We start from the raw sequence: 25,672 nt of genomic DNA on the forward strand, positions 1-25,672 counted from the left end.
TCCAGGAGAGCCAGGCTACACAGAGAAATCCTGTCTCTAAAAACCATTAAAAAAAAGTAGTTCTTGGGGGCGATTCCAATCTCTCTTTGTCAGGAAACTGAGCGTCCAGTTCAGCAGTGTCAGGATAACAAAAAACAAATCAGCAGTGGTGCCCTGATCCAGCAGAAACAGCCTCCACTGAGGTGACATGAGTAAGCAGAAGCAGCCAGGACCAGCCCGGACACCAGGAGAAGTTCTCTTCCATGCTTCTACCAATGAAGTGAAGATCGGTGAAGACGAAGACTTGAGACAAATATTGCAAAGCTAGCTATGCAAGCATCCATCACTGTCCTTTGAGTTCAGTTATGCTCTGTCCAAACATCACATGTCTCCCATAGGTCAACAAATAACATGTGAGTTTGCCTTAGCAATACTAGGTGAATCTGTGTCACATGGCATATCTTCCTCTATTCCCTTCCCCAGAGCCCCCTACAATATCCCAAATAAACTTTACTTCATAATAGACCTGTCCTAAGGCTGATACCTCAAAGAAGATGCCTCTGCATGGGCCCCTTAAGGCATCCCCTCCCCCTGTAACACTCTGCCATTTTATAAATCATATCCCTTTGTGATAACAGAAGAGAGTGTGTGCATCTCCAGGGAAGGGAGGGAAACACTCTGAAAAGTACAGTGCTTGGGACAGAGAAGTCACCAAACAGCAGACAGAACTCAGCATGCCTGCCTCAACCTGGCAAGTGAAAGAGGCCATTTCAGGGAGGTGGTAAGCAGGGGTGAGCTCCCCATACAGTGCCCCCTCCCATTGCGTTCTTGCAGCCTTTTAAGGAGACCATTAGTGGGCAGAGTCCAGTCCACTTGCACCATTGCCAAAATGAAAGGAAACAAACAACTTGTCCCTAGTTAGATCCAGCTGAGCTAAGTCAAGCCCCCATGTACTGACCTAGTCAGAGGGGATGCTAACTCATCTACAGTTAAGAGGGAAAAAGTGGGAGCAGTGTATGGAGTTAGTCTTGTTTTCGACCAATTTGCATCTTTACCAACTCCCTTATTCCCCTCCACATTCAGACTCTTTCACTGACAAAGACTACAGATTTGCCTGGTGATATGGCAGGGTTTATTTATTACCCTCTCCAGATAATTTGCTTTTCAGAATACAGCCCTGAAGAAAGCCTGGCAATTCTCCTGATGGAAGGAAGCTCCTCCGTGCTGTTGGAATCTTGGATCCTGCAATTCCCTGACACCATAGCTTACTTGTCAACACACTGATAAAGACATGGAATCTAGCATTGTATGTTGTTCCCTGGAAGTACACCAATTAGGAAGCTACCTGAGCGTGGGCCAGCTGCTCAGTCATTGTATGAACACAGCCCCTGCATCAGCACTGAGGGGCCCAGACATCCCTTCTGCCTTAATCCCCTCTTACACCAACTATTCTCCCATGTTGATGAGGAGGGAAGACTGCAATTGCATCCTAAACGGCACCAAGAAATGTCATCATACGGGTATTAAGTGCCAAAATAGGTAAATCATCTCAGTTTGGTATCAATGTCCCTAAATGACTGCAGCTCCTTCTGTCTGATCTGTCTGCCTGTTATAGGATAACGACACTTGCTGTTTAAATTCATGAACTCATGGTCATATAGAGTGCTCAATGGTAAACACACATACTGTTCAATGCAAAGATGCTGCAGATATGAATGTCTCTCCATGGCAACAACAAAGTCACTGGGCAGGAAATTCTATTATAGAAAAGGGGGGAAGGTTCCCTTCAAAAATAAGAAAAATAAACAAGACAAAGACAGAGTGACAAGCCAATCCCCTTACATTAATAGGAGCAGCCACGTGTTGGAAATATACCTGCCATCCTGTCCTCTAGGAGGGGTAAACTCCTGCCTTTCTACCCCCTTGAGTAGCCACCACTTCATGAGTATCATCTGCAACCACGCCTCTTCTCCTCCTTTCTCTCTTCTCTTAACCTCTGTCTCCTTGAAGCTACCTGGCTCTGTTGAGGTGGTAAATCTCAATCCAGCTTCATTGTTTACAGAGAAATAACTGATCCTGACTGCTCTGGGTTCCTACTCACAAGGACCAGCTGGGATCCTCAAACATACTGGGGAAACCTGATTTTTACCAGGCAGAGAGGGAAATCACTCCCTGACTCTGGAAGACCCAGCTCTATTTCATTCCTGAAGCTTACTTACATCTAGTGGACACCTAACTGCATAAGACTCCTGCAGTATTGATTGCTAGTATTTTTCCAAGCTGACCAATTCCATGTCCAAGCTCTCCAGGGTGAGATCTCAGAGCATGCAGAATTGTTGCTAGGCCTGATGGTGTAAACCTGTTTGTCCCACTAGAAAAGTTAAGCCAGGGAGATCACAGCTTCAAAGATAGCCTCGGCAAGGGGCCCTGGGCTCAAAATAAAACACACACACACACATAAAAAAGGAAGGTACATGCCAGGCATGGTTGCACAGGCCTTTAATCCCAGCACTTGGGAGGCAGAGCCAGGTGGATTTCTGAGTTTGAGGCCAGCCTGGTCTACAAAGTGAGTTCCAGGACAGCCAGGGTTACAGAGAAACCCTGGTATGGATTGATCTCAGTTGCAGAACACTTGCCTAGCAGGTGTAAGCTATAGTGTGTCTTTGATCTTGAGGTGGATTTAGGCTTGCTATTTACTACTGTGTTAACTTTACACACTCAGCCACCATCATGAACAATGAGCAGTCTTTAGCATTTTGGTGTATCAGTTGTTCATTTATTCAATTCATCTTTTCCTCTAATCTACTTTATGTATTTGTCATAGTATCTGATGGCTCTTTCTTCCAGTTCAGGTGTCTGGGACATCCACAGCTCTGTCCCCTCCTGGCCTCACATGCGGTTTCCTGTGTCTGATGGGTCAATTCTCTCCTGCTCTCCACCGCAGTTTATTCCTTCTGCATATTTTCCTTCTACATTTCTTTTGCATATATTCCTGTATATTGTTTTTAATTTTTGAGCTGCATGCTGCACATTCAAGGAAAAATGAGGCAGGGGAAGCTAAAAGTATTTCCACCTTTCAGAAGTTACTTGACTTTTAATAAACTGTTGTAAGCAGCTATGCTGGGGGGAGGGCACTATTCTTCACAGAACTAGACTTAAGTAGCCGCATGTCCATGGTGGCTTGAATGGAAGGTTGGTCTCATCCTTCCAACCAAGGCTTAGGACACCACGAACACAGCCAAACTCTACGTTTTGCTTTTACTTCTCTCTCACTTCCCAGTGTTATAAACCAGCATGGAAGCTACACAGGGAAATCTGAGACCTGCAGCAATCAGCTACTTCTCTGAGACTGGATTTCTAAGAAAGGGGAGTGCAAGTGTGAACTGAGTGAGTGCCCAATCAGCCTACAGAGAGGGCCCTGGAAACCCCTCCAGGGTCTAGAATCCCTCCCAATCCAAACAGGCTCAAATTCGTGTGACCCCCTACACACACACAGACACACACAAACAAACAAACATACACACACACACACACACACATACACACAACCAGGCTCAAATTCGTGTGACCCCCTACACACACACAGACACACACAAACAAACACACACACACACACACACACACACACACACACACACAACCAAGCTTTACTCAAGGGGGTCAGCTCACAGCAAGACAGTTCAGCTAACTTAAAGAACCTACTGACAACCTGGTATAGCGGTTCACACTTTTAATCACAGCACTTAAGAGAAGGCACTTGGATCTCTTTGAGTATAAGAGAAGTCTGATCTACACGACTTTCAGGACAGTCAGACCTACAGTGAGACCCTGTCCTTGAAAAGAAAATGTATTGAAGCTCTACTGTATACAACATGGAGTCAAAATATCCTTCAAGAGTGACTTTCACAGGTTGAAAGATTAGGGAATCGCACTTAAAAAAACTGATGTTGGGCTACACGTGACATATGTCATAGCTTCTACTGATACTCAAAATATTATAGTACAGTGCCACCTCTTGAGTAGGAGGATGAATTTGATCAGACGTGAAATTTCTATTGCCTATGTGTTTATTTATTCAATATGAGAAAGGGTTTGCCCAGCAGAAATGCCCAACATTAAACTTTGGGAGAGCTCAGTAGTAGAGCTGTTGCCTAGCAAGTAGTAAATCTGGGTTCTAACCTCAGCATTGTGTGGCATAACCAAATATATATAGAGAGAAGTAAGGTCCACTGTTAGTCTTTTGATTCTCTTTTGCCTTCAGGAGACACTATTAAGTGGAAGAATGTGGCCATCAAAATGGATCAGTGAGTAAAGGAGCTTGCTCTCAAGTCTGACAAGGTGAGTTCAATATTCTAAACTCACATAATGGAAATAACAATGTAACTACTGTACATTGTCTTCTGACCTCCACAGACATGGCATGGTGAACACACACAAACACTATAAATAACCAACCAACCTGAGGAATGCTGGCACCATGGTGTCCATGTTCTCCTCTATCCAAGACCTCCAGCTCCACTTGCCAGGCCTCTCTACTGAGGCCAGGATTGCATCAAGTGGAAAGCAGCTCCAGGAAGTTCATACTCTTGGGCCTTATACTTTTGAAGGCATTAGGAAAGCAGTGCTCTCTCAGAGTACTCCAAGCCAACCTATGGAGCAAGCACAGAATACCCAGTCCAACATACGAAGTAACCCAGAGCCTAAAATATCTTGAAAAACCTTTGTATTTCAGATCAATTTCCAGCTTTAAGTTTTCAGATTAAGACTATCCTATCATCAAATTCATGCCTAAGTATCCTCAAAGTATAGGAAATGCCAAAGTATGAAACATTTCTGGTCCAAACTATTTTGGATAAGCAATACACACCTGTTGTTATTCTCAAGCTGTTACACACAAGGCTTTCTTGAGTGAAAGCACAAAAATGCCTGTCTCTCTTACATACATTTCTCTCACATACATAAAACCATTTAAAAGAAACAGAATGCAGAATGGGTCATGCTGGTGAGGATCTATTGCCTGTCACTGGGAAGCCTGAGGCACATGTATGCATGTGTATATACATGTTTCATACAAAAATGATATAATGAAGTAATGAAATGTAGAAGATTATAATTCTGATGATTAACAATTCATTCTGGTTATTATTGCATGCTTGGAGATAATTTCAAACACACACACACACACATGTTTGTGTGTGTATCTATATGTATATGTACTGTATAGCAGTGACAAGGAATCCAGTAGAAATGTTTTCCTTATGCAAAAATGAAGGAAGAGGGCTACAGAAAGTTACTCCCACCATCACAAGGAGACATTACATGAATGGATCTCTTTCACTACTGGAACACATGGTTTTAGTCTACAATGTTTCCTAGAGGCTCGAGGCTCCTGTATAGTGCACTTGTTCCCTAGTTAGTGGTGCTATTTAGGAAGGCTTGTGGAAACTTTATAAAGAAAGGCTTTCCTGATAAAAGTGGATAATTATGAGTGGCATTTAAGGTTCCAGATATGATTCCAGCCATTCTGTTTTGCCTGGTCAGTCATGAGAAGAGCAGTCACTCTCACATACAACACTGCCATGGAGTGAGCAACTCCACCATGCCTGCTGTGGTATGATACACTGCAGATCTTTGAACATGAGTCAAAATAAACCTTTGATCCATTTTTTTCTCCCAGGTGTAGAGTCACAGGAGCAAGAAAAAAACTAAGGGGCTGGAAAGATGTTTCAGTGGGCTTTCTGGCTACATTTGTGTCAACTTGAGACAAGCTAAAAGTCTTCTGAGATCAGGGAATCTCAACTGAGAGAATGCCTCAATGAGACTGGGCTGAAGGCAAACTAGCAAGGTATTTTCTTAACTAGTGATTGATGTGGTGGCCTAATCCATTGTAGGTGGTGCCACTCCTGAGCTGATGGACCTAGGGTCTATAATCAAACAGGCTGAGCTTGGCTGGTGACATGGCTCCATGGTTAAGAGGACTTCCACAGGTCCTAGGTTCAGATCCCAGCAACCATATAGTGGCTCATAACTATCTGTAATGGGACATGATTCTTTCTTCTCATGTGCATTAAAGAAGAACACTCACACACATAAAATATATAAATAAAACTTTAAAAAGAAAAGAGGGTTGGTTCCGGGACTCAGCAGAATTTAGGAAATTAGTCTGAACAGGTTAGAGGGTGCGCCAGTGAACCGGACAGCTTCTGGGACAGGCAGAAGCACAGAGCCACTGAGGCAGTACCCTTTGCAGGCTGCAGACAGCCGGCCACCGTCCGGACCAGAGGACAGGTGTCCGCCTGGCTCGGGAGGCGGCCTCAGCCTCAGGAGCAGCGGTCGCCATCTTGGTTCCAGGACTCCCTGGAACTTAGGAATTTAGTCTGCACAGGTGAGAGTCTGCACCACAGAAGCTGACAGCTTCTGGGAACTGCCAAAGCAACACAGCTTCTGAGAGAGGCCCTGTTTTGGGCCTTCTTCTTCGACCAGGAGGAGGTCCAAAAACAAGATATCTGCGCACCTTCCCTGTAAGAGAGCTTTCCAGCAGAGAGTGCTCTGAGCACTGAAACTCAGAGGAGAGAATCTGTCTCCCAGGTCTGCTGAGAGACGGTAACAGAATCACCAGAAGAACAATCTCTAAACAGAGTCAACTATAACTACTAACTCCAGAGATTACCAGATGGCAAAAGGTAAACGTAGGAATCCTACTAACAGGAACCAAGACCACTCACCATCATCAGAACCCAGCACTCCCACTTCGCCCAGTCCAGGGCACCCCAATACACCCGAAAACCTAGACCTAGATTTAAAAGCATATCTCATGATGATGGGAGAGGACATCAAGAAGGACTTTAATAAATCACTTAAAGAAATACAGGAGAACACTGCTAAAGAGTTACAAGTCCTTAAAGAAAAACAGGAAAACACAATCAAACAGGTAGAAGTCCTTACAGAAAAAGAGGAAAAAACATACAAACAGGTGATGGAAATGAACAAAACCATACTAGACCTAAAAAGGGAAGTAGAAACAATAAAGAAAACTCAAAGTGAGGCAACACTGGAGATAGAAACCCTAGGAAAGAAATCTGGAAATTTAGATGTGAGGATCAGCAACAGAATACAAGAGATGGAAGAGAGAATCTCAGGTGCAGAAGATTCCATAGAGAACATCGGCACAACAATCAAAGAAAATGGAAAATGCAAAAAGATCCTAACTCAAAATATCCAGGAAATCCAGGACACAATGAGAAGACCAAACCTACGGATAATAGGAGTGGATGAGAATGAAGATTTTCAACTCAAAGGACCAGCAAACATCTTCAACAAAATTATTGAAGAAAACTTCCCAAATATAAAGAAAGAGATACCTATGAACATACAAGAAGCCTACAGAACTCCAAATAGACTGGACCAGAAAAGAAATTCCTCCCGACACATAATAATCAGAACAACAAATGCACTAAATAAAGATAGAATACTAAAAGCGGTAAGGGAAAAAGGTCAAGTAACATACAAAGGCAAGCCTATCAGAATTACACCAGATTTTTCACCAGAGACTATGAAAGCCAGAAGAGCCTGGACAGATGTTATACAGACACTAAGAGAACACAAATTCCAGCCCAGGCTACTATACCCAGCCAAAATCTCAATTACCATAGATGGAGAAACCAAAGTATTCCACGACAAAACCAAATTCACACATTATCTCTCCACGAATCCAGCCCTTCAAAGGTTAATAACAGAAAAAAACCAATACAAGAACGGGAACAATGCCCTAGAAAAAACAAGAAGGTAATCCCTCAACAAACCTAAAAGAAGACAGCCACAAGAACAGAATGCCAACTTTAACAACAAAAATAACAGGAAGCAACAATTACTTTTCCTTAATATCTCTTAACATCAATGGTCTCAACTCCCCAATAAAAAGACATAGACTAACAAACTGGCTACACAAACAAGACCCAACATTTTGCTGTTTACAGGAGACACATCTCAGAGAAAAAGATAGACACTACCTCAGAATAAAAGGCTGGAAAACAATTTTCCAAGCAAATGGTATGAAGAAACAAGCTGGAGTAGCCATCCTAATATCTGATAAGATTGACTTCCAACCCAAAGTCATCAAAAAAGACAAGGAGGGGCACTTCGTTCTCATCAAAGGTAAAATCCTCCAAGAGGAACTCTCAATTCTGAATATCTATGCTCCAAATACAAGGGCAGCCACATTCATTAAAGAAACTTTAGTAAAGCTCAAAGCACACATTGCACCTCACACAATAATAGTGGGAGACTTCAACACACCACTTTCACCAATGGACAGATCATGGAAACAGAAACTAAACAGGGACACACTGAAACTAACAGAAGTGATGAAACAAATGGATCTGACAGATATCTACAGAATATTTTATCCTAAAACAAAAGGATATACCTTCTTCTCAGCACCTCATGGTACCTTCTCCAAAATTGACCACATAATAGGTCACAAAACAGGCCTCAACAGATTCAAAAATATTGATATTGTCCTATGTATCCTATCAGATCATCATGCACTAAGGCTGATCTTCAATAACAAAAAAAATAACAGAAAGCCAAGACTCACGTGGAAACTGAACAACACTCTTCTCAATGATACCTTGCTCAAGGAAGGAATAAAGAAAGAAATTAAAGACTTTTTAGAGTTTAATGAAAATGAAGCCACAACGTACCCAAACCTTTGGGACACAATGAAAGCATTTCTAAGAGGGAAACTCATAGCTCTGAGTGCCTCCATGAAGAAACGGGAGAGAGCACATACTAGCAGCTTGAAACCACATCTAAAAGCATTAGAAAAAAAGGAAGCAAATTCACCCAAGAGGAGTAGACGGCAGGAAATAATCAAACTCAGGGGTGAAATCAACCAAGTGGAAACAAGAAGAACTATTCAAAGAATTAACCAAACGAGGAGTTGGTTCTTTGAGAAAATCAACAAGATAGATAAACCCTTAGCTAGACTCACTAGAGGGCACAGAGACAAAATCCTAATTAACAAAATCAGAACTGAAAAGGGAGACATAACAACAGATCCTGAAGAAATCCAAAACACCATCAGATCCTTCTACAAAAGGCTATACTCAACAAAACTGGAAAACCTGGACGAAATGGACAAATTTCTGGACAGATACCAGGTACCAAAGTTGAATCAGGATCAAGTTGACCTTCTAAACAGTCCCATATCCCCTAAAGAAATAGAAGCAGTTATAAATAGTCTCCCAGCCAAAAAAAGCCCAGGACCAGACGGGTTTAGTGCAAAGTTCTATCAGACCTTCAAAGAAGATCTAATTCCAGTTCTGCACAAACTTTTTCACAAGATAAAAGTAGAAAGTACTCTACCCAACTCATTTTATGAAGCCACTATTACTCTGATACCTAAACCACAGAAAGATCCAACAAAGATAGAGAACTTCAGACCAATTTCTCTTATGAATATCGATGCAAAAATCCTCAATAAAATTCTCGCTAACCGAATCCAAGAACACATTAAAGCAATCATCCATCCTGACCAAGTAGGTTTTATTCCAGGGATGCAGGGATGGTTTAATATACGAAAATCCATCAATGTAATCCACTATATAAACAAACTCAAAGACAAAAACCACATGATCATCTCATTAGATGCAGAAAAAGCATTTGACAAGATCCAACACCCATTCATGATAAAAGTTCTGGAAAGATCAGGAATTCAAGGCCCATACCTAAACATGATAAAAGCAATCTACAGCAAACCAGTAGCCAACATCAAAGTAAATGGAGAGAAGCTGGAAGCAATCCCACTAAAATCAGGGACTAGACAAGGCTGACCACTTTCTCCCTACCTTTTCAACATAGTACTTGAAGTATTAGCCAGAGCAATTCGACAACAAAAGGAGATCAAGGGGATACAAATTGGAAAGGAGGAAGTCAAAATATCACTTTTTGCAGATGATATGATAGTATATATAAGTGACCCTAAAAATTCCAACAGAGAACTCCTAAACCTGATAAACAGCTTCGGTGAAGTAGCTGGATATAAAATTAACTCAAACACGTCAATGGCCTTTCTCTACACAAAGAATAAACAGGCTGAGAAAGAAATTAGGGAAACAACACCCTTCTCAATAGTCACAAATAATATAAAATATCTCGGCGTGACTCTAACTAAGGAAGTGAAAGATCTGTATGATGAAAACTTCAAGTCTCTGAAGAAAGAAATTAAAGAAGATCTCAGAAGATGGAAAGATCTCCCATGCTCATGGATTGGCAGGATCAACATTGTAAAAATGGCTATCTTGCCAAAAGCAATCTACAGATTCAATGCAATCCCCATCAAAATTCCAACTCAATTCTTCAACGAATTAGAAGGAGCAATTTGCAAATACATCTGGAATAACAAAAAACCTAGGATAGCAAAAAATCTTCTCAAGGATAAAAGAACCTCTGGTGGAATCACCATGCCTGATCTAAAGCTTTACTACAGAGCAATTGTGGTAAAAACTGCATGGTACTGGTATAGAGACAGACAAGTAGACCAATGGAATAGAATTGAAGACCCAGAAATGAACCCACACACCTATGGTCACTTGATCTTCGACAAGGGAGCTAAAACCATCCAGTGGACGAAAGACAGCATTTTCAACAATTGGTGCTCGCACAACTGGTTGTTATCATGTAGAAGAATTCGAATCGATCCATACTTATCTCCTTGTACTAAGGTCAAATCTAAATGGATCAAAGAACTTCACATAAAACCAGAGACACTGAAACTTATAGAGGAGAAAGTGGGGAAAGGCCTTGAAGATATGGGCCCAGGGGAAAAATTCCTGAACAGAACAGCAATGGCTTGTGCTGTAAGATCGAGAATTGACAAATGGGACCTAATGAAACTCCAAAGTTTCTGCAAAGCAAAAGTCACCGTCAATAAGACAAAGAGACCACCAACAGATTGGGAAAGGATCTTTACCTATCCTAAATCACATAGGGGACTAATATCCAACATATATAAAGAACCCAAGAAGGTGGACTTCAGAAAATCAAATAACCCCATTAAAAAATGGGGCTCAGAACTGAACAAAGAATTCTCACCTGAGGAATACCGAATGGCAGAGAAGCACCTGAAAAAATGTTCAACATCCTTAATCATCAGGGAAATGCAAATCAAAACAACCCTGAGCCAGTCAGAATGGCTAAGATCAAAAATTCAGGTGACAGCAGATGCTGGCGAGGATGTGGAGAAAGAGGAACACTCCTCCATTGTTGGTGGGATTGCAGGCTTGTACAACCACTCTGGAAATCCGTCTGGCGGTTCCTCAGAAAACTGGACATAGTACTACCGGAGGATGCCCCAACTGGTAAGAAGGACACATGCTCCACTATGTTCATAGCAGCCTTATTTATAATAGCCAGAAGTTGGAAAGAACCCAGATGCCCCTCAACAGAGGAATGGATACAGAAAATGTGGTACATCTACACAATGGAGTACTACTCAGCTATTAAAAAGAATGAATTTATGAAATTCCTAGCCAAATGGATGGACCTGGAGGGCATCACCCTGAGTGAGGTAACACATTCACAAAGGAACTCACACAATATGTACTCACTGATAAGTGGATATTAGCCCAAAACCTAGGATACCCAAGATATAAGATACAATTTCCTAAACACATGAAACTCAAGAAAAATGAAGACTGAAGTGTGGACACTATGCCCCTCCTTAGAAGTGGGAACAAAACACCCTTGGAAGGAGTTACAGAGACAAAGTTTGGAGCTGAGATGAAAGGATGGACCATGTAGAGACTGCCATATCCAGGGACCCACCCCATAATCAGCATCCAAACGCTGACACCATTGCATACACTAGCAAGATTTTATCGAAAGGACCCAGATGTAGCTGTCTCTTGTGAGACTATGCCGGGGCCTAGCAAACACAGAAGTGGATGCTCACAGTCAGCTAATGGATGGATCACAGGGCTCCCAATGGAGGAGCTAGAGAAAGTACCCAAGGAGCTAAAGGGATCTGCAACCCTATAGGTGGATCAACATTATGAACTAACCAGTACCCCGGAACTCCTGACTCTAGCTGCATATGTATCAAAAGATGGCCTAGTCGGCCATCACTGGAAAGAGAGGCCCATTGGACACACACACTTTATATGCCCCAGAACAGGGGAACACCAGGGCCAAAAAGGGGGAGTGGGCGGGTAGGGGAGTGGGGGTGGGTGGGTATGGGGGACTTTTGGTATAGCATTGGAAATGTAAATGAGCTAAATACCTAATAAAAAATGGAAAGAAAAAAGAAAAAAAAAAGAAAAGAGGATGAAAAAAGCAATGGGCTCTGTATCCACTACTACCTACAGATTCTTTTCCAGTTTGAGTCCCTGCCTTGGCTTCCCTCAAAGGACTGTGACTCACGATATGTGAGAGGGATACTTTTCTCCCCAGGTTGCTTTTGGTCGTGGTCCTTCATCACAGTACAGAAACCCTAGCTAAAGCAGTGGGCAAATGTGCTTACTGGCAGGCCTAATGACAAAAGCTCAGGTTCAAGGGCATACATACTGAAGAGAGAGCATCGACTGCTACAGCTGTCCTTAGACCTTCACACATGTGCTGTGATACACACAAGCCTACAGACTCCCATAATAACTAGAGGAGCAATAAACTAATCCAAGTTATCTGTTACTCTGCCATACTTGCACACAGGCACCTGGCATAACTGTCTCCTGAGAGGCTTCATTCAGCAGCTGACAAAAACAGATGCAGAGACCACAGCCAAACATCAGGCAGAGTTCAAGGAGTCTTGTGGAAGTCAGGGATAGGACTGAGCAAGTTGGATATGTCAAGTATACCACAGGAACACCAACCTGAATCCATCAGGACTAACAGAGACTGAACCATCAACCAAAGAGTATATATAGGCTGAACCTAGCCCCTCCCCTACACATTTGTAGCAAATGTAAGCTTGGTCTTCATGTGGGTTCCCTAACAATTGGAACAGGGCTGTCTCTGACTCTGTTGCCTGCCATTGCATCCCTTCCCTCTAGCTAGACTGCCTGATCAGACCACGATGAGGACTGCTTGGACCTGATGTTCCAGAGCAGGCTGATGTCCCAAGGAGACTTTGCCTTATCTGAGGAGAAGAGGAGGTTATAATGGTAGAAGGGATTTTTTGAGGGTGGGGCTGGGAGGAGAGGAGAAAGGGGGCCTGAGACCAAGATGTAAAGTAAATAAATAAATTAATGAATAAATAAATAAATAACTGGAAAATTAAGTGATTAAAAATTAGAGTTCCTGGGGGCTGAGGATATGGTTCAAGTGCCAAGTGAACTTGTTTTTCCAGAGGTTCCAGCCCCTACACTGGGTGGTACCAAACCACCTGTAACTTCAGATCCAACTGAGTTCTCTTTTGACCTCTATGGATACATGTACACACACATGTGCACTCAAACACACATGCACAGACACACACTCAAAGAAAACCATTTCTGAGGCTGGAAAGACTTGGAGTTTGAGAACGCTGGTTACTCTTCCACAGGACCCAGGTTCTATTTCCCAGAACTCACATGGCCGTTCACACTTGTGTAACCCCAATTCCAGAGATTCTGACTCCTTATAAATATATACATGCAGGTAAAACACCAAAGACATAAAATAAATTTAAAAAAAAAATATAGATTCTGGGGACTCTTATGCTAGGTAACTCTCCTAAGAGATGCCTAGGAATCAAAAATTTGAAACCTTTCATTTGACTGCCTTTTCAGACAGGGTCTTGATGTGGATACTAAGAGGGTCTCAAACTGTCATCCTGTACAAGCCTCATGAGTGCTGGATTATAGGTGTGTACACTATCAACCTCATGGTAAATTTATCAAATAAATCAGTGCATACTTCATTTGTTCAGTCTATCGCTGTCAAATATTGTTCCCAGTACTTTGCTCTCATAAACAAGAATCACAAAAATTCTAATAGTTGTCTTTCTTCATACACTGATTTTTGGGAATGACAAAGTGAGCCTGTATCCTTGTTAAAAAGCAAAGATTTTAGCAAAGAGGCAACTGTGGTGTCACTATTGCTCTAAGGAACCCACCTGAAGATCACAGAGAACACTGACAGATACCCAAAGCTAAGCTAGATATTTTAAAAGCGTCCATTAAGAGACTCTAATAACTGGGCTAGAGAAAAGGCTGGCCTTTGTGTCCCAGATCTATAGCTATTAGAATAACTTTTTTGCCATTTATCATGATAGAACTAGTGTCCTAAGTCTCAAGAATGCTTTCTGGGTTAGGTGCAGTATAAAAGACTGTAAATTGTAAAGCTCAGACAGGAATATTACACTATCAAGCTCAGCCTTGACTACATAGCAGGTTTGGGGGTGACACAAGGAGACTTTGTCTTTAGAGTGAAAAAAATAAATAAATTTAGAAGAGCTGGGACCATCAATGCCACCTGTAGTGAGCACAGTAAAACAAATGCCTTTTAGACATTTGAAAACAGTTTAGTCAAGGACTCCCACTGCACACAACAATGGCTGAAACTGTTAAACAGTACCCAGTTTCATCACTCACTCAAGATAACAAGAAATATTCCTAGAATCCCATGACACCCACTGGACAGTGTATAAGCAGAGACCAAGATATGCTCTGCTTTGCATATCTGGAGAGATGCCACCTTGATCTGCCCTGAAACTGGAGAATCTCCCTCAGGATCCTGACCCTTGAGTCAAAGACTACTAGAGTCTGACCTGACCTTCAGCTAAGATAAATGATACAGGCAAGTAGCCTTGGAGAGATGGGCTTAGGACTGTAGTTAAGAATTTAGGGTGTAAACCTTGTGTAAAGACCCTCAGCATAACAAAATACTTTTACTAGCTACACTAACAATCCACATCTACCTTCTGGCTAGCAACACCAACTAAACCTACTCTTTCTTCTTACCTTTGAAAAGTAAAATTTAAAGGAAGTCATGAAAAGTATTTAGTAGCAGAAATACAACTAAATCCCACGCCACCATAACAAAGTGTGAATAATAATTTCCGAGTAAATTCTAGGCCACCCAGAGTCACACTCTTGCTCAGGGAAAAAAAAAAAAAAGAATCCCAAGACCTCACTTACAGCCGTTACTGCAGATATCGCAGGCCCACTTGTGCCCTCCCTCGTCCCCATCTCCCTTGCGTCCTCCCTATGCCAGCTCGCCTCACTATACTTAATTATTTCTGACCTGCAGCCCTTCTGCTCCAGCAAGAGACAGTTGCAAACTGCCCACATAGAACAGCCGCCACTTGTCAAAGCGCGGGCCTCTATCAGGTCCGGAGGTAACCTCAAGGCGCATGTGCTGCCATTGACAGACACACATTGATGGCATCATGTCAATGGCGTCAGTAAGGGGCCATATCTGAAATCCAGTAGCAATTCACTGATGCTGGCTGGAGCAAGTCAGTGTGCTGTGCGTACCTTGTTTCTTGGGCATAGTTGATTTTTCCAAAGGAAATGTAAACAAGAAAGTTGCTGAACAAAGCAAAGAAAGGAGGAAGGGGACAAAAACAAACAAACAAACAAACAAAAAAAAAAAAACGAGCGAGCGAGCCTTGAAAAGGATGGATGCCATCAGGGTACTCCAGAAGCTAGCCAATAATGAAGGATAAATGGGATGAGACATTCGGAATGGGCCCAGATGAGAGTATAGAGCAATGGGAACTAGAAGCTGATCTGTGAAATGGATGGATCAGAGATACCTGTCTCCACTGTCCCAAGAAAACTTCCACAGGACTTTTGGGATAGCATTTGAAATGTAAATGAAGAAAATACCTAATTTTTAAAAATTATATAAAAAATAAATAACTAAAAAATAAAAAATAAGTAAAAAATAAAAAGTAAAAAAAAAAAAAGTACACAAAAGAAATCAAGGATCAGAGTCTGTAGGGAATGACAGCCTATGCCCACCTAAACCAGGTCTTGATGCTGCTTCTCTGTCCTTTTCACTACCATCCCATTTCATAAATGGATGTTACAAATTCTATTTGGATGTTTCAGCTATGCTTTGCCAGTTGGGAAGAGCCTTCACCTGTGGCTCGTAAAGACAACATATTCTTGAAATCCAAATTTTAAAGGCCACTTCATCTTTAACTTTACTTCCACATAAATGAGAGAACACATATATATTTTTAAAAACACAAATTGTCCTGATATCAATGATGGTTCATTCAGCCATCTGTGCTTTTAAACTACCGCAAAGACTGTGTTCTGTATTTGGATTCCCTTATATTATCACAGAGAAGGTATCCGTCCACTATTGATACATTACCCTAAAGTTGGCAGTTAGCCTCAGACTTATCCTTACTATCTGGATAGTGCAAAAAGAACCCAGCAAATGGCCCAGGGAAGAGACTGGGCCTCAGGAAAGAGGGCTGCAGCAGATGAAGGCCAATTGAAGTACCTGTTGCCCAGTGAGGTACCTGCTCCAACTCAAGAGGAAGGGAAACTAGAGTGTTTTCAGGACAGGATGCAACTGTGAAGTGTTTTTGCCCAGTCTTCCCTAGAAATCCAGGTAACTTGACATTGCTGTGTCTGTTGCTGAAAGTGAGTAGCTCCCAAGATAAACTTCACACTTTTTGCCTACAAATGGGGTTGGGCAGACCTCTCCAAGAGCAGTCACACAGAGTCCACAGGGCTGAAAACCAAGGAAAGAGGACTTTGAACTCACTGCCAGAATTCCTCCTCAAAGGACTTGACTTTCCTGGAAACCCCTTTCCTCTAGTTCTGTAGTGGCTCATTTCCCTAATAACTCCAGCTCCCTTCCCCTTTAAGCTGGTTTTGACTGATTAAATAACCCGTATCATCCATATCTCAAGCTTCCTTCAAAAAAGGCTTAGAAAAATCTTGCATTACAAATGATTTTGAATCCTCAGTAGAGGATCCTCAAAGAAGCAGGACAGGATGTCAGTGTTTGACCTGGCTGCAGTGTGGGACACTGTCACAATTAGCATGTGAGTGTTTCTTTTACATCTTTTTTAAAAATATTTTTATTTCGTATTTTCCTCAATTACATTTCTAATGCTATCCCAAAAGTCCCCCATACCCTCCCCCCCAACTCCCCTACCCACCCATTCCCACTTTTTGGCCCTGGCATTCCCCTGTACTGGCTCATATAAAATTTACGTATCCAATGGGCCTCTCTTTTCAGTGATGACTGACTAGGCCATCTTTTGATATATATGCAGCTAGAGTCAAGAGCTCAGGGGTACTGGTTAGTTCATAATGTTGTTGCACCTACAGGGTTGCAGATCTCTTTAGCTCCTTGGATACTTTCTCTAGCTCCTCCATTGGGGGCCCTGTGACCCATCCAATAGCTGACTGTGAGCATCCACTTATGTGTTTGCTAGGCCCCGGCCTAGTCTCACAAGAGACAGCTATATCAGGGTCCTTTCAGCAAATGCTTGCTAGTTTATGCAATGGTGTCAATGTTTGGAGGCTGATTATGGGATGGATCCCTGGATATGGCAGTCTCGAGATGTTCCATCCTTTCCTCTCAGCTCCAAACTTTGTCTCTGTAACTCCTTCCATGGGTGATTGTTTCCATTTCTAAGAAGGGGCAAAGTGTCCATACTTTGGTCTTCGTTCTTCAGTTTCATGTGTTTTGCAAATTTTATCTTATATCTCGGGTATACTAAGTTTCTGGGCTAATATCCACTTATCAGTGAGTACATATCATTTGAGTTCTTTTGTGATTGTGTTACCTCACTCAGGATGATGCCCTCCAGATCCATCCATTTGGTTAGGAATTTCAAAAATTCATTCTTTTTAATAGCTGAGTAGTACTACATTGTGTAAATTTAACACATTTTTTTGTATCCATTCCTCTGTTGAGGGACATCTGGGTTCTTTCCAGCTTCTGGCTATTATAAATAAGGCTGCTATGAACATAGTGGAGCATGTGTCCTTCTTACCGGTTGGGACATCTCGATATATCCCCAGGAGAGGTATTGTGAGATCCTCTGGTAGTACTGTGTCCAATTTTCTGAGGAACCGCCAGACTGATTTCCAGAGTGGTTGTACAAACTTGCAATCCCACCAACAATAGAGGAGTGTTCCTCTTTCTCCACATCCTCGCCGTAGCACTTTCTATCCAACACTGTCTCCGAGGTTTATCCAGGCCACACTACCTGTGGTGCTAAATCAAGAATATAGCCTGGTACATTCATACCAGGAGGGTAGCCAGATATATTAATATGAGCACAACAGCCTGGGACCTCTGATACCTGGGGAACTCAGACAATGCCTTCAGGCCTATGGCTCTGCTTCTTACCCTGAGAGTCAGGCCTCTGCCCAACCACCAGAGATGGTGATGGTGCTAAAGAAATGTCTAAACACCTCTCTCTACCTCTGCCACCATGTCCTTCCAGGTAAAGTACAGCTGTGGCTTTCCATCCCCACCTTCAGGCTCTATCATGAGAGAGAGTGCAAGGCATAATGAGTAGTATCCACACTAAGTTAAGTGATGCCCACAGAGCACACCACACTCATACATCACTGCCCAATGTGATCAGTCTCATGTCCCAACAACACTGTAATCAACTCTTTCCTGGTATGTTGCTCAGAGCTATAGTAGACACCAAAGAATTGTGTGTGTGTGTGTGTGTGTGTGTGTGTGTACACGTATGTGTGACTGGATCATCCATAAGTCAAAATCTTTCTCCGAATAAACAAAGCTAAGAACCATGCTAGAGAACATATTCCTCCCAGATCTCAATCACTTGTCCTGGAATTCTCTTACACTTAAAATAATATAGTGAGTTAGGTGTAGTACATGTACCACTGCTGAAATTGCCATTCTGCGACTTCTTTTTTTCTGTTACTCTGTACTTCAGAGGAGACCCATGACAAAAATTTTAAGATTATGTAGACATGTTCTCTAATACTGAGATACAACACAAGCCCAAGGATTTTAGTTTCTTAAATCAATTTTCATGCCACTTGTAAGAAGCTTGTCAAACTGGAGGGACTGGAGGAAAGCCTCTGTTGTTGAAATTCTTTCCTGGGCTGAATTTGGATATCTAAACCCATGTAAACATGCAGGCTCCTGAGAGTATGTGTAATGCTGTTGGCACAAGTTCACAGAGACAAGTTCTCAAAAATTATTGACCAGATAACCCACCTAATAGTAAAGCTCCAAGGAAATGAGAGGCAATTTATCTTTTTATACAAAGGGGAAGGGAAGTAAGGACCACATACCAAAGGAATCCTGTAACCTTACCATGTTGGCTATACATCCACACATCACACAAACTCAAAGGAACACAAAATTATCTGAGAAATCCTGACATGGCATGGATACCAGAAACAACAGAACAGTCACCATTTTTCTGCAAACATAGCAAACAGCTCATAGGAATGACTTCCCCATGGCTGCAGAGGCCAAATTGCTGTTCATCACCAAAGGAGGTCAGGACTGGAACTCAAGCAGGCCTCGATACAGGAGTCAATGCTAAGGCCATGGAGGGATATTTCTTAATGGCTTTCTCAGTTTGCTCCCATATAGAACTCAAGACTGCCAGCCCAGGGATGGCACCACCCACAATGGGCCCTCCCCCTTTTCAGCTAAGAAAATGCCCCACAACTGGATTTCATGGAGGCACTTCCACAACTCAAGCTCCTTTGTCCGTGATAGTTCCAGCCTGTGTCAAGTTGACACACAAAACCAGCCAGTACAATTGACCCCTTGTCAACTTGACACACAAACATCACTATTAAGTTTCAACCCTTATTTATTCATCTCCAAGATCCAAATAACTTTAAAAGTCCCACAGTCTTTACATATTAAAAGTTCAATCCTTTTATAATTGCCAATATCTTTTGAAATCCAAAGTCTTTTAAAAATTCAAAGTCTCTTAACTGTGGGCTCCACTTAAAACACTTTCTACCTTCAAGAGGGAAAAATATCAGGGCACAGTCATAATCAAAAGCAAAATCAAACTCTAACCGTCCGATGTCTGGGATCCATTCATGATATTCTGGGCTCCTCCAAAGGCTTGGAACACTGCTCCAGCTCTGCTCTTTTTAGCACACACCTTTTTTTCTAGGCTCCAGATGCCTATAATCCACTGCTGCTGCTGTTCTTGGTGGTCATTTCATGGTGCTGGTATCTCCAAAACTCTGCTGTCTTCCACTGCAACTAGTCCTCATAAATAGCTTCTCATAGGCTCTCTTCATGGTGGCAAACCTCAATTCCTTTGCATGATTCCTTCAGTTCTTGGCCATCAATTGCAACTGAGACTGCACCTTCATCAATGGCCTTCTGTAGACTCAGATGCTCTTAATGCCTTCAACACCAGTACCACCAGGGTGACTCTTACACATTACCAAGTCCAGCTATAACTCAAGGTATGTCCTTAGGTATCTTCCTAGAAGATTTCACCTCAACAATGTTGGTCTCCTTTTAATCACTGATAATTTCTTAGCTCCAGCTAACCAGCATCAATAGTCCCAGTAACACAAAGATTCACATTAGTGGTTCTGGTATCTTGTTCATCACAGCTGATTCTTCAGCCCCAGCTAATCAAAACTGAAATTTCACAAGTCAGGCCTCCATCTTCTGCATTGTTCTCAAAAGTGTCTTCCAAGCTCCTACACAACATCCCACAGAGCATTTAACACCAAATGGATCTTTTAGCCCAAAATTCCAAAGTCCTTCCACAAAACGGTCAGATTGTCACAGGGATACCCCACTATGCTGGTACCAATTTTCCTCTAGTGCTACAAAAGGAGAAAATCTTATTTACCTTATACTGACTTCTTCCTTGACTCTTTTGTAGTGGTGGAACTGGATACATCCCTGGGATTGTCACCTTCAAGCCAAACATTTTGCCTGCTGCAGAGTCCAGAATTCTACATCACTTGCAACCCAGTTTCCCAGAGGAAGACACCATCTGTTGATGGGGACGGGCCATTAACAACACCTATCCCTAGCCATGCAGAATTCCTCGCCTTGCCTGCAGCTCCAAGCTCTGAACAAAGAGAGATTAAAAACATGCATGATATGGAAGTTGAGCATTTGGTGCCTCGGGATGCCTATGAGGGTACTAAAGAAAACTAAGACCCGCTATTCCTCCCTTTATCACACCCTGACTTGCAGCAGCCTCTGCACTGCACTGACACTGGGAGCCTAAGACAGACACATGTTTCTGACAATGCCAGCTTGGGAGGCATCTACCTGGGTCTTGAAGAGAAAGGAACACTGGACAGTTTGATGGTGTCTACTATTGACTCTCCAGATATCACTATATTGGTGGCAGATATTCACCTTCCCCAACTCTTCAAATTCCTCACAGGCATAGATCAATACCAAGATACAATCAGCAACTGAATCCAAAGACTCCACAGTCATCTGGAGGGATCTGGCCCAAGAAAACTCCAGAGTCATCAGTGGGTCCTCTGACCAGGTGAGAAGGAAAGACCATGACACCTCTGAGTTGATTGATGGAGCTCCTCAGGCCAAAATCCCAAATTGGGATCTGGTGGAGGGAGAAGGGGCTATGGCCAGTGTTGGGGTCAGTGGCAGGGCTATTGACAACATGGCTAAGGACTTGGAGGACAAAGCTCCCAAAGTGTCACCCATCATGCCCTGCAGATCTAGGGAACAAGGGCAAGACAAGACCAAATGGACCAGAGAAAATAATTCCAAGAAAACAGAGGAGCTCAAGAAGTCAAGGAACAGAGTCAAAGTTGAAAAGAAGCCCACCATCCCCAAGACCAAGATAAAGAGAGATCTACCCGAGCTTAGCCACAGCAGCTTTAAAAAGCCTAGAACCCATCTTGGCATGCACAAGCTGGAGTCTGTGCAGGTCTTCCACCCTCTGGGGAAGAAGAGTGAGAAGAAACCTGCCACCACTTCTTCCCGGGCTCTGGGAACTTCTAGCAGCAACAAATATCCCGGGCCAGGCCCAGCCACAACAGTACTACAGGATATGGCTCATGAGTGCCAGGGCCCTGACGAAACTCCAGGCAAGGTTCAGAGAGCAGAGAGCAGTGCTCTCAAGGAGTGTCCATCTCAGTCTCAGTATGAGCTGCCCCCATCTGGGAAGGTCAGGTTAGTACCTCTGCCTTTCCTAACCCAGGACCAGCCTCAAGCCAGACCTGTTTATAGAAAGCCCCTCAATCTGGCTTCACACAGGCCCACTACAGCTTACTCTGAGAGGTGTCATTTTCACTCAGCTCAGATTACCACACTCAAGCCATCCCAACCACCTTCTATCAGCAAATCTTTGATGGCTTCTGCCATGCCAGTTCTGCCAATTTCTTCCAGTGCCACATGATCTAATGTAACCAACATCATCCACATTAGCACTGTGCCTCAGTCAGGCACCTTGAGGCCTACATCCTATAGAGAGCCATCTCAGACTTCCCTCAAGAGGGAGCTTCTTTCTGCTGCCAAGAACAACGTGCCAGCACCTCTTGAACCTCAAACTCAATATCTGTTGCAAGACATCAACCACCAACCCATTCCATGGAGAAAAGTTGACATTCTGGGACCAGTTGTCTCACAGCCCATCACAAAAGAGCAGGGGCCAGAGAGGAAGGCCATGAAGAGGAGGGCCCAACAGGAAGGAGAGAATGCTTCCATGTACACCTCTCCTGGGAAACTGCAGCTTTTTCTCCAAAGGGAGAAAGATATGGAAATTTCCCCATACTATGTCTATGCAATGTAAGAGCTGCCCAGATCTTTCAGTGTGGACAAGGATAAATATAGACACTGATACATATGTATACATGAGTATTATATGAATGTGTAGTAGTGACACGGGTACATCTGTGTTATGTAAATGTTTGTTTATAGAAATTGACAGACAAATTTTCTATCATACTTGTAAATATTTGACTGCAGAAATTTAAGTCAATCCTTTAATTCATGGTATATAGAGGATTTGTTTTTAGTCTCATGACTTTGATTTTTAAAAATCTAGGTTGCTCAAGTGATATATGTTACATAAATATATCATATGATATAAAACTATGAAAATATTTTATTAAAGCAATTCATCAATAGCTATAGTGGTAATAGAATTATTCTCCTTGAGCTTATTTTCATTGTACTAGTCACTGATCATGGTTTGTTCCATAAAATTTATACTGTAACTTGAAGACCCTCGAGCTGTTACCAGTTCCTCTCACCCCAGCTCTTACTCATTATTCTGTAATAGAACTTTTCCTAGTATTTTGTGAGATGAAATACAGGTTTTCATGTATATACAACCTAGCACTCATCCACAAGAAAAACATTATCAGGATGACTATGTTTCTGAAATGGATTGAATTTGATAAATATATTTATTTTAAAGTGTGTGTCTCCTCTGTATATATTCTTTGGCAACATGTGTGTGTGGTTCCAACAAAGACAAGATAAGGATGTCAGAACTCTGGTTTTGGAATTGAGGAAGGTTGATAGGCACCATGAGAGCGCTAGTAACTCAGACTGGGGACTCTCCAAGAACAATATGCAGTTGTGTATGCTGAGACATCTCACCTGGCCCAGGCTGAATGCAAATTTGTGTAAATAACATAATTTCATTTTCTTTATGGCTGAAAATACATCTTTATCTATGTCCAACATGTTTTACTCACCCCTGATGAGGCTTTTGAATACCAAGCTTGTTTTTTTTATTTGCAATTTATTGCAGAAATGACTGCAATCATCACTGATGTACGAGGATCTCTCCAATATGTTGACTTTTTTGGAATGGTATACTATAACCATTTGGTAGGCCAGGTTTTGGCTTTTGGAGAGCCCTCCAAATTGACATCCAAATAGGCTGGAATACTTCACATCACCACCAACAGTTCATAGCTTCCTGTGGATTCCCTCAGAGGTTTTTGTCATTCTTTTTCTGACTGACTTTGGATGACATTTCCTGAAGTTTCACTGTACAATTCTGGTTCTTCCTGAGTCTGGGGAAATTATTTGCTTTCAACAAACTGAGTTGACTTTCTTCATATGATGCTGATATTTTTCTAATTGTAAATAATCTAGACACTAATCTTCTAAGATATCTATAGAAAATATTTCCCTCTGTTCTTGAGGCCATATCAACTCCTTTCTTAGCTGGGAAGGATCCCTTTACTTACCCTGAGGAACAGTTTGTGAACTGTCAGGATTTCTTGCATGGCTGGGGTTCTTCTACATCCTTGCCTATCCCTGTACCTTGAAGTCTATGTGCTATTCTGTGCTCTGACAGTTCCACACTTGTTACACTTAGGGCTCTGATGCATATGGCATTGGCCTTTTCCAGGTTGATATTTCATCAAGCTAACTATGCCTATACTTTTACATTTTGATTTCCTTTTAGTTTCTTGAAATATGGTATCTCTCCATAGCACTAGATGTCCTAGAACTAACTATGTAGACCAGGATAGTATTGAACTTAGAGGAATCTGCCTCTTTCTGTGCCTAACACGGCCTGTACTCCTATCTCCAGAGGGATGGAGCTAAAGGAATACTCCACCATGCCAGGCAGAATCACGTTTCTTCCTTTATATAAGAATATCCAATTTTCACATCATTGGATGAAGAGGTAATATTTTAGCCAAGGTGCATTTTTGTTATCTAGCTAAAAACATAGGAGATTTAACTAATGTATTTACAACTGGAAGTCAACTCAGATGCATTTATCGAAAATCTCTTTTGTGCCATTAGTAGGCTGTACTACTTAACATGGCAGTGACAAAATGACTTCAAATGGGGTGCCATTTTTATATCCAGGATATTTTGCACTTTCTGTTAATGCTAAGATTGCTTTTCTTCTGGGAAAAAATGATATTGGAATGTGACTGGCTGATTGTATCCAAACTTAGATAGATTTTCATAGATTAGGTATTTTCAAAATATCAAATTGACAACATCTGTGAAAGCCCAATACTGTCCAGTCTAACAAGGGCTATTTGCTGTCCAAAGCAACCCTTGGAGAGAACATTAACAAGGACAACATTAAAGATCCCACCACTTGAATCACATTATCCTCATAAGGGAGAATTTTGGTAGAAGGGAATGATGGAAAGCCATAAATTAGGGAGATCTTTAATTATATCATTTCTTATGTGCTACTTTTACTCCAGATATGGGCACTGGTATGGTACCCCTGTGCTTTTGATGTAAGAGCACATAATTCTTTGAATTTCCTCAGTGTTTGTTATGTCTCCCTTTTCAGTTGAATTTATTCGAATAGTGTCCCTCTGTCTTTTGGTTAAGGGTTTATCTATCTTGTTGATTTTCTCAAAGACAAGCTCTTGGTTTCATTGGTTCTTTGTATTGTTTTATTTCTAACTGATTGCAGCCCTGAGTTTGGTTACTCCCTGCCTTCTATTTCTCTTTAATGTAATTGCTTTTTTCTCTCTCTAGAGCTTCCAGGTGTACATTTAAATTGCTGGTATGAAACTTTCTAATCTCTTTATGGTTTTTTCATAGCACTGCTTTCATTGTGTACCATAAATTTGGGTATGTGTTCCTTCATTTTCACTGAACTCCATAACGTCTTTAATTTCTTTATTTCTTCCTTCCTCTGCTTATTGAGGAGAGAGTTGTTTAATTTCCATGACTATTTCCATGACTGATGTTTTGTTTTTGTTGAAGTCCAGCGTTAATCCATGGTAGTCTGAAAAGATACAAGGTCTTATTTCAATTTTCTTGTGTCTGTTGAGGTTTG

The 25,672-nt window shown here is 42.0% G+C and overlaps 1 pseudogene; it reads left to right on the forward strand.

Annotated features, from left to right (window-relative positions):
• The first annotated feature begins 4,456 nt into the window (after positions 1-4,456).
• Gm9244 lies at positions 4,457-22,684 on the forward strand (annotated as a pseudogene).
• Positions 22,685-25,672: the final 2,988 nt, after the last annotated feature.

The sequence above is a fragment of the Mus musculus genome, chromosome 7, assembly GCF_000001635.26.
Source record: "Mus musculus strain C57BL/6J chromosome 7, GRCm38.p6 C57BL/6J".
Classification (NCBI taxonomy): domain Eukaryota; kingdom Metazoa; phylum Chordata; class Mammalia; order Rodentia; family Muridae; genus Mus; species Mus musculus.